The sequence below is a fragment of the Danaus plexippus genome, chromosome 6 (assembly GCF_018135715.1).
Source record: "Danaus plexippus chromosome 6, MEX_DaPlex, whole genome shotgun sequence".
NCBI lineage: Eukaryota > Metazoa > Arthropoda > Insecta > Lepidoptera > Nymphalidae > Danaus > Danaus plexippus.
This window is the reverse complement of record NC_083540.1, coordinates 63502-76731: the sequence shown is the minus strand read 5'-3', so window position 1 is coordinate 76731 and position 13230 is coordinate 63502. Positions and strand designations below refer to the sequence as shown.

The 13230-nt window shown below is 34.2% G+C and overlaps 1 protein-coding gene across 4 annotated transcripts in view; it reads right to left on the bottom strand.

The window, feature by feature from the left end:
- LOC116778841 (zwei Ig domain protein zig-8-like) overlaps nucleotides 1-11109 on the bottom strand; it is a 211379-nt gene extending 200270 nt beyond the window's left edge. For all 4 annotated transcript variants that reach the window (XM_032672892.2, XM_032672893.2, XM_032672894.2 and 1 more), the window contains exon 1: nucleotides 10995-11109. The gene's annotated coding sequence lies outside the window, so the exon portion shown is untranslated. The remainder of the gene's footprint in view (nucleotides 1-10994) is intronic.
- Nucleotides 11110-13230: the final 2121 nt, after the last annotated feature.

The following is a 13230-nucleotide window of genomic DNA, read 5'->3' as shown; positions in this document are numbered from 1 at the left end:
GAGATCTAAGACTTTCGCGAGTTTTATTCATTTAAATGAAACGTATATTATTCGGATATACTACGCGGCATACAGAGCGGTACGCCAGAAAATTTAGAAATCGATAGCGGTAGATGATAAATAACAAAGACCGACTGACAGACATTCACATCTCGCCTGCCCGTGATCACGGTTGCTGAAAAGTAACCGAAACGTCGGAAGTATGTAGTTTTAAAATAATAAAATCCGCGTAGTATATCCGAAATATATAAGTTTCATTTAGAACCATCGTAATGAATAAATATTAGAACCCAATATTTGTGCAATATTAGAATAAAATAATATATTGAGTACAGTGAGTGTTCATTGATTTCATCCAATCTCTGGATGCCTTTGTGAACCTCTGTACTCCTAGCTCAACAAACCATGGGCCATAGGGCTTATGTGTAATTTCTTCAGCATGTTACATCATTCTATATTCAATATAAATATATTATATTATTTATAGTTTGTATTTAATCAATGACTGTAACTCGCTGATCGTGTCTTCGTAGAGATGTAATGTAACTTCATGAAGACGTTTATTTCGTATGAAATTCCGTTCAATGTGTTTTTCCTACAATAGCGGTGATTGCAGCAGCGAGACACAATATCCGCTCGAGGATGTTAAATCAACCCATTCTATTTTATGAGATCCTTCAGGCGAAGAATATTCCTGAATAAAGTAATAATAACTAAACGAAACAACGTGGTCGGCCGTTTCTTGTGTTATTGTTAACCGTGAAGGCTGTCGTCCGATGTCTCTGACAGCTTCTTTACATTTGATGTAGACGTATCTTGGATTCCCTTTAATTCCTATCAGATTAAATTCCCCCGTATATAAACATTCAACAAACCGCAGAGTTAAGGCACCAAGTATTATAGTAAAAACCGCGTTTGCTGCACGATTTTCTCCTTTTCTCTTTCCTTATCGACCTGAGGAACCTTTTACATAGAGAAGTAAAAATAAATATCACAAATTTATTAATAAATTGGTCTTACGCTTACGCTGGTCTTACGATTCCGAACACTTTATAAAAATTGTCAAATAAAAAATAATAGCAATGGGAAGTCTCTTTTCGTTTAAGTAAAAATAGAGCCACACTCTCGCACGGACGAACGCACGCACACACCCACCCACACGCACATGCACACGCACACACACGTACACATACACACTCACAACTCCTACACTTCACTTACAAGCGTAGTAACAGTTTACTGAATCCTGTTTGCTAAAAATTAATTGATGTCCGCGATACAGGCTTAGGCTAGTGTGGATATCAACATTTTACTGTAAATTACATTGTATTACAATAACATTATGTCTGCGTTCCCTTTCTAAACCTCAGCAGTATCTTCTAACTTCTATCTACAGTGCCTCTAGTCACTTCACCCCCACTCGCATGTCTGGAAAGGACTTGAATGGAACTGCTATTTAAACGCTTACTTAGAGAAAAATCGATTCTTTCTTCTCTTTTCTTAAATTAAATTTTAAACGTAACGTGTTTAGTCATCGGTTCTATTTAATTTACAAAAACATTTAACAAATAATAAGAATTATATGAATTTTCAACTGAAATATTTTATTGTTAATATATGATTTCTCTCTTCCATTTTATATTTAACAAACTAAATACACACTTCGAAATCAATCATTCAAATCAACCAACATATTTAAACTCTTGTAAACTAAATGTCAAGACCTCTCCCTCCCTCCTCCCCCCCCCCCGTGCCTTCCTTCAATACCCGAACAATACCCGAAAACCGTGTAAGGAAACAATGGGAGTCTCGCATTTGTACCGAACATTTTCAGTAATAAGATACGTGACGCGCTAGAGAACCCTTCACACTGCATGCGATTCGCGGCGTTCTTGCTATCATACACCATCCTGCACAGTACGCAGTTCTCTTCCTTATTTTCTTATTCTTCTTTTGTCATACTGTCTTACCATTAAATGTTGATTAAAACAAGAAATTAATTCTTCCGCTTAACCGACGCGTCTCATGTGGCATCACCTTTACAAACATTACTGCTAAACGAGTAAGCATTCCTCCACGGTAAATAGCGAAAGAATCTAATATTGATGATCGATTATATATTACGCCGTACGAATATCCCGGATATGACAGAAATAACGGAATACTATGAAACATGAATTAAGGAAATAAAGCAGATGAAGAAAAAGTAATGAGTAAAAAAACATAGTAAATATTCGATACAGGTATGTATCCTTTGACTTGTATGCAAGGAGGCACACGTGGGGACCGAGCAAGACATCTCACTATATTACTATAATAAATATATTAGTGAAGTCTTTACAGCAAAGAAGTCGGCCTCCAGAGGCTAAGAGTTAATATTTTGGCTTATTTATATTATATAAGCGACCATCACCGACGAGAGCGCAACTAAAACGCCCTTGTATAACCTGAGACGTAAATAAACACTGCATTAGAAACTTTTTAAATGGGAAAGAAACGTCTCATGCAACCTTTAGAACGCACTACATAGCATTTGTGCTTAGTCTTTCAGAGGCCTCGGAATAACACAGCGTTACGTTTTCGTTGAATGATAGTTATATTAATTCTGGTGACATTAGTGATTCGGACAAATGATCATGAAAGATGACAGTCAGAGCCCGATACGGTCGACGGTCGGTTATAAGAGTTCCACACAGAACGGTCACAGTCACGGTCGTTTCTGCCGGCTCCGAATAATACTATATCAGCGATTAACTACTGTTCGGCTAAAACTTGAAGGTGGACTTTACGTATATTTAAAAAGCTGACACTTCTACCTGCTATAAATGATTGAAAAGAGCGCTTTTGATTATTTTGTAAGTAGAATAGTCACGTTTGATTGGAATTAAATTAACAAACAAGTTTATCGAGTCTTTACCGTCAGTCACTCACATAACTTTTCATACATTTAATAAAAGTAATGAGTCTGTAATAGCTGTTACGGTTTTAATTACTAAATTTTCTCAATGAACTGAATAACTCAGTAAGTGGTCCTGTTACCTGTAATTATGAAGCAGAGTGTTTAAGATTGAGGCGAAATAAATTGAGTTTGAATTGCTTTTTAATTAAATATCAAAACTATCTGCGACGCTGACGAGCATGTCTCACTCACAAATAGTGTTTTATTATTTGTAATCAACAAATTACGTTTGAATTTATTAATTAGCGCACAATGTACAGAACTCTCTAGAATCCATCCCAAATTTAATATAATTATATTTGGAGTGACTTGATCCCGCTCGTACTTCATAACTGCTTCGTTAAGCAATATTGGAAATCCTTTCCGAGTCGGATACAGTTCGTCACGGCCACGGCTCGGGAGCGAAGGTGACAAAAACAATAGAACGTTTTAATTTCCTGCCGTTCGGAAAATATGATTCTAATCCAGAGTTTCTCCCACTTGGAATATCTAATGAAGCGACCTCATATTTTATACTGAACATTGCTTTACACTCTTATATACCTATATTTTTACTGTAATTTTTAATCAGACGACACGCTCAGATCTCACATTGAGACGTTTGCGTAAACGGTAAACAGTTAAAATCATTTTTGGCGCCCCGACTTTAATGTTACGCCTACGCCGCGCTGGCACTTTTGACTTATTTCTTTATTTGACTAAAACCTGAAAACTGACTTGGTATGGGTTCAACATTAAAATGTTTTAAATTTTTTTAAAGATGAAATATTTTTACGGTATCAATTGTTCAATTATAGAAATTGAAGTAAAATTTTGTATTAAAACTTCTAACAACAATTAACATTTACTGTCACGGTCCACGTTAAACGTGTTTACTTTCCTAATAAGAATTTTACTTGATTATTATTTGAATGGTAGATATTATTTTGAGATGCTTGTCTCCGGTAATAAAAATAAAAGGACACAATGCGTCCCATACGATAAAAACTTGTAAGAACACAGGAAGACCTGCTGGAGCCAGAAATGAGAATGAATGCAATATTAGAACCTTGGACTTAAAATAAACGTATACTATAACAAATAATGATAACATATTTTTAATACAATTGTTTTATTGTTATCAAGACACCACCTCCATTATATTAGCAGTTCAATACTTGAGTGGCTCGAAACCTTGAAGCGAGAACGGGAATTCGTTTTGTGTGGGAGGGATTTGTTTAGAACTTAAAATATCCCGAACGAAGATCTTGAAACCAAAAGTGCTTTCCTTCATAATAACGTCACATCATTAATCTCTACGCTTATTTTTTTTGTTTCATTTGCTGTTTAAATTACATCCATAAATTACGTCATCGTTGGTTTTTTTTATTATTACCCAATGAATTTCTAAAAACAAAAAAAAATATGCGAAAAACATCAACTACTAAATTCTAACACAATCAAACGAGCCTGAGAATGCGTGAAATATATTAGATATGGAAATTCCTGATGAAACGCTGTATTCTTTGATAACATCATACACGAAGACCTGATATTTTCGTCAAATAGTTCTTCAACCTCGGCATCGTGTCTAGGATATTCGGAATCTTGAACGACCGGATCGTTTAAGAGCAGGTAGCATCATTGCCAAAGACACTGGGATAAGTTACCTCAGAGGTCGCAGGTTATCGTCCAGCTCGCGATGATTCATATCATTTTATTATTTGTACTCCTGCGTCTTGCTGTTATTTATAATTCCAGTGTTTATCTTAACAATGATTAAAGGTTAGTCAGTCATCACGATTTCTTGGCTTTGTTTTATTATGAATTTTGTTTAGAATTTTCCAATATATTTTATAAGGAGCGATGTTTATTTCTAACATGAAGGTAGACTCAAATTCGCTTTATATTACGAAAGAACTAATTTAATCATCTATTCAATATATTGAGAAAAATATATTTTCCAACGCAAAATGTGAATGAGTCTGGTAACTATCAAACATTTAACGTTCATCCCATCGACACAGTATACTCTTCCCTTATAATAAAAACTTTGTACAATAGAGGTTTCGAATCGACATAATTTATCTACAATTTTCTGATATTAAACTATTATTATAAGAACATTCAAAAACGTAGACAAAAATCATTAAATTATTCAGAAGAAAATTCGCCAGCTCCCCTAGTCTTACATTGTTATGCATTTCATATGACCGTAACAAAATCTGCGATGTAACTCCGAACCCTATTTATCGGAACACTGCGAGTAACAATCTCGTTAAGTCCCGGTCCATGCTAAAAGTCAACTTCATCACGCGCGACAAACCGGGAGCGGTCCATGGGTTGTATGGTGTTGAGCTGCGAGTATATATATATAATATTATACTAAATACTAAATATAGCATAAAAAGTTTTACTTTATAAAAAAGGCAATATAAATAAACGAGGACTTCACAACCAACCAGTCACGTAATCCTAGAAGAAGAACCCAGCAGCAATCCCCCCCCCCCAACACCACCACCAGCGCCACATCTGAAGGAATAAATAAAAAAGACAATACGAAATGTATCTTGACAACATGGCGGTTTTATTAAGATTTAAGACTAAACAAAAAATAAATGTCACCAAATTACAAACTTCAAACTAATGTTGCCAGAATAAAAGGTATTACATTGACTTGAACCAACACTATCTACGCACATTACACACATCTAACTTTATTACACAGCACCTGGACCCCGGCACACACCGTCCGTCGCTAAAATAATCAAGTTCACATTAGAATATAATACATACAGACATCGCCTCTTTGGATGATTGTAGTAATGAGGTCGCCGAGACGACCTTCCACTCTGACTTCTGAGACATCTCAAGAAACCGTCTGTTCTGGCGAAACTTGCTCTGTCTACACGCTACATATATATCTACATATCACATACATATCTTTCTATACATCTATTTAATATATTTATATACATAAATGAAATTATATAAAACAGTGAGTTTGCTGTTTTTTATATTAATTTTTTACAATTAAAACATAATATGATTTGAATTAAACTATCCAGATGTACAGAAAAAAAGAGATAATGAAGATTGATTGAATGTAAGAAAGGACATTCCATGGCATCAGATATCACTCTGACTGCGCGGTACCAACAAATATTTTAATAGTCGTTTTATTTGCGCGTTGTCTTCTTCTAAAAGGCCATTCGGTTTTTAATTATTCTAGATGGTATTACCATTCACGCTAAACATACTTTGGGAAATTGTCAACACTTTAAATACTAAATACACTATAATTCCTGCGCTTCTATTTACTAGAGAAATATTTTTCTCAGATTTGTAGCAATATTTTTATATCACAGTTATTATGGAACAAAAATAGTAGATAAAATTTCTAGTGGGTATTGTGTCCGAACAAAGAGAAATATTTTTTATTCCTACTTATTTTTCTTACTTGAGTCTTCATTGAGGTCAATAAAAATAAAAATTCAAAATATTCGCCACGTTCATCTGTGACAGTTTTTGGAACAGTTCAATATAAAGTTTATCTAAAGTTTTTTCCTTCACTAGATGACTGAAGCAACCTGTTCACTCAGTCCTCCAAGTCCTCGACGGAGAACACATGACAGGTCGAAGACTTATTTACTAAACAGCTTCAATTTAACCAACCGACCTGATGTCTACTGTCTATTTGGATCCGTAAAGATTCATGCGATACGTTTCTGACAATGATATTAAAAAAATACATACTTGTAAGTTGTCAATCATTAAATAATTGACATATATACTTATTATATATGAAGATAATAAAGTATCCTCGGTTCGTCTAACACCAATTGTCTGATGACATGTTTTATTCCTATCCATCCAACAGTCGCGGACGTTAGTTCTGGAAACCTGCGTTTAAATCCAAAGCACCTGTTATCAAATAATTTTAATAATTGTCTACAGATTACATTCCCATTAAAGAGGCGGCGCTTCTTCATTATTCCTGATATAACTTATCATTATATATTTAAGTTATTATTTTCCAAATGATTTATATTAATAACGCGTATAGTAAAGTATAGTAATAACGCGATAGGGTTGTCTTTATTCCCAATTTATATTAGAAACTTTGTCTATTTTAAACAGTTTTACTAAAATGTATGTTACATCGAAAACATAGCATTCAGTCTCATCCACGCCCGTCCGAGTTCACTTTGAGTGACGTTCCGACGTGTTTTGAGCGAGTCAGTTATTTTAGTGTTCGCAGATTAAAGGACTAGGAACAAAGATCGTGCGCCGACACACGGACAAACATTTACAAAACACAAACATGTACACAGGAAGTCATGATATGTCCTGACAACATCTCCAATAACTATAGAAGGCAGCTTTGAGTGTTATTGTAATATGTAATGTGATATTAAGCAGCGAAGAGAGCCAACAATGCAAACGTGTTAATTTCGTTTTGTTCATATCATCGTCACACACGGTCGCTCTTATCTCACTTATCTGAATATCATGGCACATTGTATGTTGAAGTCTCTCAATGAGCGTGCTACATTAAATATCTGTAATAACACTCGACTCGATGTGAGCCAATTACGTTGCCGACGACGTGCTCTCAAATCAACTTTGTATTGAGACTCGTTCCTCTAAACTCTAAAGTATTCCATTGTTTACCGTCAACCAGCAGCCTTTCAACCGGCAGCCTTTCAACCGGCAGCACTCACGGAATGAAATCCGAGCCATTATAACACTGCTGTCGAAACTCAAACATTCTCCGCGATGAATTAATTGAATCGTTCCTTCATTCGTTCGACAGAGAGAGATGATGTATCGATTGTTAATAATACTGAATAAATACACCGCGACAAGAAAGTTTGAACGAACCGTGTTTGAGACATGGCGCTGTAAGGGTTGCCGTTCACTGTGCACTAAAATAGTTTTATACGAATCATTAATGACAGGGGTCATTGCTGATTAAGGACGAGTAGACCACGTTTAGATAATAATATAAAGGGTTTTAAGAGGCTTTTCGGATATGAAAACTGTTTTAAAAATAGCGTTGTGTGTGAAACTACTTTTAGTTCATGTTTAGTTATGCAAGCAACTATCGTCACTGATCTCAAATAGGCGAACAATAAGTCTTTAATCAATCAAGCCTACAAAAGTTCAAAATTACAATCCGTCGAGTTCACAAGATATGATAAGTTTTTCTTTATTAAAAATCCCAATGCGTCAAACTTCTCAATGACGGGACTTGTCATAAATCTCGATGCCACCTCTTGGTACTATACCTATAATTTCTGTACATTAAATTTTTTTTTATTCCTTTGCTCTCAACCTACAATATTAAATATTAAATCCTCTGATAGCTTTCCACGTATCTGGTGTACTGGATGTAGTGTTTATTGTTTAAATTGAATCTAAACTGTCAGGGAACACTACAAGTTGATAGTTGTCGACCACGCTCGCTCAACATGATTTTCCTTTTATTTTGTCCGAGCATTTCAGTCGTTTTTATTTTTAAGTATACACTATCACATTATATAAATTCTAGAACTATCAAAGTAAAGCTCCTCAACAGACAACAACAACAAAACATAAAACTGATTGCACGTCATATAAATATTCAAAATATTGACTTATAATGAATAAAACATAATATGAAAAGAAACACAAAGGTTGAAGCAACCCGTACGAAAAGATTACCATTCGTATTCACCATTGTAAGCCTTTGATATGATTCTCAAATAGAACCTGTATTATTGTTAAATTTGTATGACTCAGTAAGGAATTATTAACGTGACTTCTATTACCACAAGTTGTAAGAAACATTAACCTCGGATAGTCTTCCATTCTATAATAAAGATTAATTAAATAGGACGACGTTAAAAAGCAGATAACGTGTCAAAGAAAGCAATTATTACGTCTGAAATGAGTTAGTGAAATTTAAACTTTATAATAACTACAATAACGGTTTTATCAGAATAAATGTATGTATGCATGTATATAGAAATATATTTGTAAATTCTGATAAATAACATGTGGTTATGAAATTGATGATTCGAAAAACCGGCATTCTAGTGATTTATAAACGTAGAACTGATTACTGAAACAAAGAGGAATAGATTAAACAATATGAATAGCTCTGTGGCCGTTAAAGAGGAAGGCTCGGTGCTCGGCGGTGACGGCGCCGGATCAATCGACATCGGCAGCTCTGAATGTAATTGTACATAATTGCAGACAGTTCAAAATACAAATAAACTACTAAGAACACGAACATGTTTAATGTTCAAATCCAACATAAATCATTGATGTTTTTCCGAGGCTAAGTTCGCCTTGATATAAATAATGACCAGCTAACAGACGTCATAGTAATAGTGAAGTTGTTATGGTGTATAAATAAAGTCATCATGCGAGGGTTGCTTCTTTTATGCTGATGTAACCGTTTCAAGCGAGTTAAATTAAATTTCGAAGTTTCAATCATAAATAAACTTTAATTTGAGAACAAACTAAGTTCATAAAAGCGTCCTAATAACATGTCGGAGCGGCTCTTAACGTTTATATCAGTGTAGTATTGCCGTTTTAAACTAATATAAGCGTGGCTTGGCAGAACTAACAAAGGGGTTTATTGTCATGAACTAGACAGATGACATCACAGATGAAAACCGTGACTATCAACAGAAGAAGCGATGGAAACTAGAGCGTCATATATTCATTATCGACTGTGAATTTTAACATGATATATAACGATATATTAAGCAAACATTATATTAAGAAAATTTATAGAATTAAATAAGAATTAGCATAGTCTTGACATAGCTCGTGATCGACGACTGAAAGTGATATCAACTATACGGATGAGAAGTTTCATTGACACGAACCAGCGACTTTTGCGATTACAATCTTACTTCAAGTAACGTTTCCTCCATTAAAATGGATTCCTAGCTCGAAATAAATTAGCATCTAATTTTAATAAAAAAAATTATATCAATGTCAGTTTGTTAAAATGTACACATTTAAAGAGCGTGATAGACTGATAGTCACCGAGTCATTTGGTGCGGCGCCAACAGTTTGAAAAACGGGCACCACTGGAATTATTATTACATTACACTGAACAAAAAATACGCCGTACGGTATATTTAAAACAAGCTCGCTCACCCTGAGGACTTGATACAAAGTAATACGTCGTACACATATAATGTAATTCCTTCCCACCTCTTGAACGTACCACGTCCAGTCAATCTTTAAATAATATAACTTTTAAATTAGTTTTCAAGACGATTTGCAATAACAATAGTAAAGTTGATTTTTGCATTGAGTTGTAGACGAGAGTCAACGTGGTTAACAAAGAAACCGATCCAGAGGAAGGTGATGCTTCGTGCCTTATATATGTATTATATAACTTTTTGCTTATATATACATAATGCAAAACAAACACACAGTCAGTTTTGACATCATATGAAAACGAAAACAACAGACAGTTAGTTACACATCTCTTCGTAGTTATTGTTAACGGATGTAGTTGCGACGAGTCAGTAATAGCTGAACATTATTGTTTTAGTAGTGAAATCCGCAAGGTATTATAAGTACTGAATGATGGAAAAATATTAAATTTCAAAAATTAAGCATTTAATGAGGAATTGTATATGAACGTACAATAACATGTGTCAGTGATACCGCTTTAGTTTGCAACAAACTTTAATCGAAGTTGAAAAGTTTAAATTTCAGTTCACTTACGTGCTCAAAGAATTTGGCAATTAATTTGATGTTCAGTATTCCTAATGTTGGTTATCTGGATTTAAAGTGACACTTGTTTAGCTGTCATATTAAAGACTACTAATATTAATATGAAGCTGATTGAGACTATATTGAATTTATTGATATAATATTCTTAAACAAGATATTTTAAATACTTTTATATAGTTATATATACACTATATTGTATTAAAAAAAATATTATTAGATCACAGTATTTTTATATTTTATTACATATATCCCTTGCTTTAATCTCTTTAGTGACTTATTTATTAAATACTATAAGAGAGCTCCATCCTACCTCTTAGTTTCAAAACACACAGATCACAGTATTTAGCACAGAGCACTCACATCTCATTCACGTAACACACACAGCACAGCACAGAGAGACGTGGACTCTATCAGGCCGACGATATCGCACTGCCGGAGTCGGCGCCCTGGAACACTGACCCCCCACCCCCTCGACACTCCCTCAAACCCCAACACCCCCCAAACAGCCGACACTCACCCCTAGTTTTTAGAAAGCCACATTTTTTCATATTATTTTGGCTTTAGCTAATCGTTGCGTTGTGCTTTTCAGAATTATCAGGATGTTTGGGTTCCAGGAAATGACATGCCAGTTACCAACAGGGTTAGGTTACATACGAGTACGTACTCGCATTTTCGCTTTCAGTTCGAAATCTTCTTACCCTCTTTATTCATCAACAGCTTCAAGTTATTTATTTATATTTTTATCTTTAATAAAAGGACACGGTTTTCAAAGCCATTTGTACTTTTTTGAAGGAGGTAGACGAATATTTGGTGAGAAATTTAAAATTAAGATAACTATTTTGTGTTTATTATCGTAAAATTTAAATATTTCAAAAACAATTTTACGGACTGGTTGATATTATAATGTTTATTTTGTTTAATGATAGCTCTCAAACGCGACGGCGCGGCGCTCGGTTCCTGAGCTTCTCTAAACTAATGAAGGCTTTTCCAGATCAAATCCATATTATTTGATATTAATGTTGGAAAAACAAAAATAATTCTTTTTTCCTGTTTGTATGTCCCTGTGTATTAGTTAAATCATTACAAACGATTTAACTATAACTTAGTACAGAGGCAGATATGTCCCGCGGATAACTCTCGACATGCACTCGGATTCACTCGGGTGGAGGCCTCAGAAGGAGACGCTTTCCGACGAAGACATCGGAATAAAATAAATAAAATAACGTTAAAGTTAACAGACCTACCGTTTAGTCTTAACTAAATAAACATTTTATTTTATTCGGTTTTTCTCATTACCTACGCATACTTCTAATTTAAATATTGATTGGGTATTCAGTTTTAATAACTATAGATTTATGAAAACACAATTTTAATGTAATTTTTGTTATTTACTTCTCAATGTTATGTATCATATAAGAATATTATTACAAAACGACAGAATCGGTTGTTCTTTACAATATCTAAGACACAGTAAACAGTAGGTATCTCAGAACTCAGATGACACCGACGAGATAAGTGAAATTTTACGAGGAATAAAATATCTTTGTTATATGAGTCCTTTGCGTGCTACGATTATATCTGTACTCTGAACTCTTAGTAAGTTGGGGTTGTATTAAAACGTTCAGATAAAGCTGAATATTAATTTGTTCCGTTACTTAATTGTGACATCATTAAATCAGAAGCCGAGGACATATTTACTGTTTTACATTCCGACTAAAATAATTTCAATTTGAATTAAATTAAATAGTAAAAACAAAACATCCTACACTTTATGGCGGTAATTTCATTAGCGTTGGTCCGAATTAAATAAAATAAGGAGACGGTACAAATGAGAAGTCATTTCACGAGCTTTATTTGAAGTTAGGTGTAGCTTGCAATATCAGAGATATGCGTATTTTTTTTGGACGATTGACTTTTACACGTTCAATGAATTGAAATAAGAGACACTCACAATTACTCGTCATAAAAATAAATAATTCAATTCAATCAAAAGTAGATTTTCGGATTTGTTTTGTGTGGTCAATTTTATGTTTTTACTTGTATTAACTTGACATTTCGGTTACTCTGCAGCACCCGTCACTAGAACGCCGCCAGTCGCATCAGAAGGCGGACTTTCATATAAATTTGTACTGCTCTTGAATATCTTAGTGAAAAGTTAAAAGTAACATAGCGTCCTATGTTTCACGTAACAAACGTCACATTGTGAAATCTCAGAATACTGATGTTTTAGAAGTTCCTTAACACTAATTCATTCTATATCCATAAATGCGCTTCAAACAAGGAACAAAGAGGTTTCAAGTCGAATAATGTCATTAGTTTGGTTTCGCTCCTCGATGTCATCTTATTGTAAAGTTTATTGAAACGACCGGTAGTCGTCATGATATTAACAACAAAATCATCAACAAGTTCGGTACAAGCTGGATGCGCATGTATGAGGGTCATTACATTACATTTCATAACATAAATACTAACAAATTATATTACGAAAATGTTTCACATCAATTTAAAAATATGTACTTAATGTAGGGAAACATATTAAAAAAAAT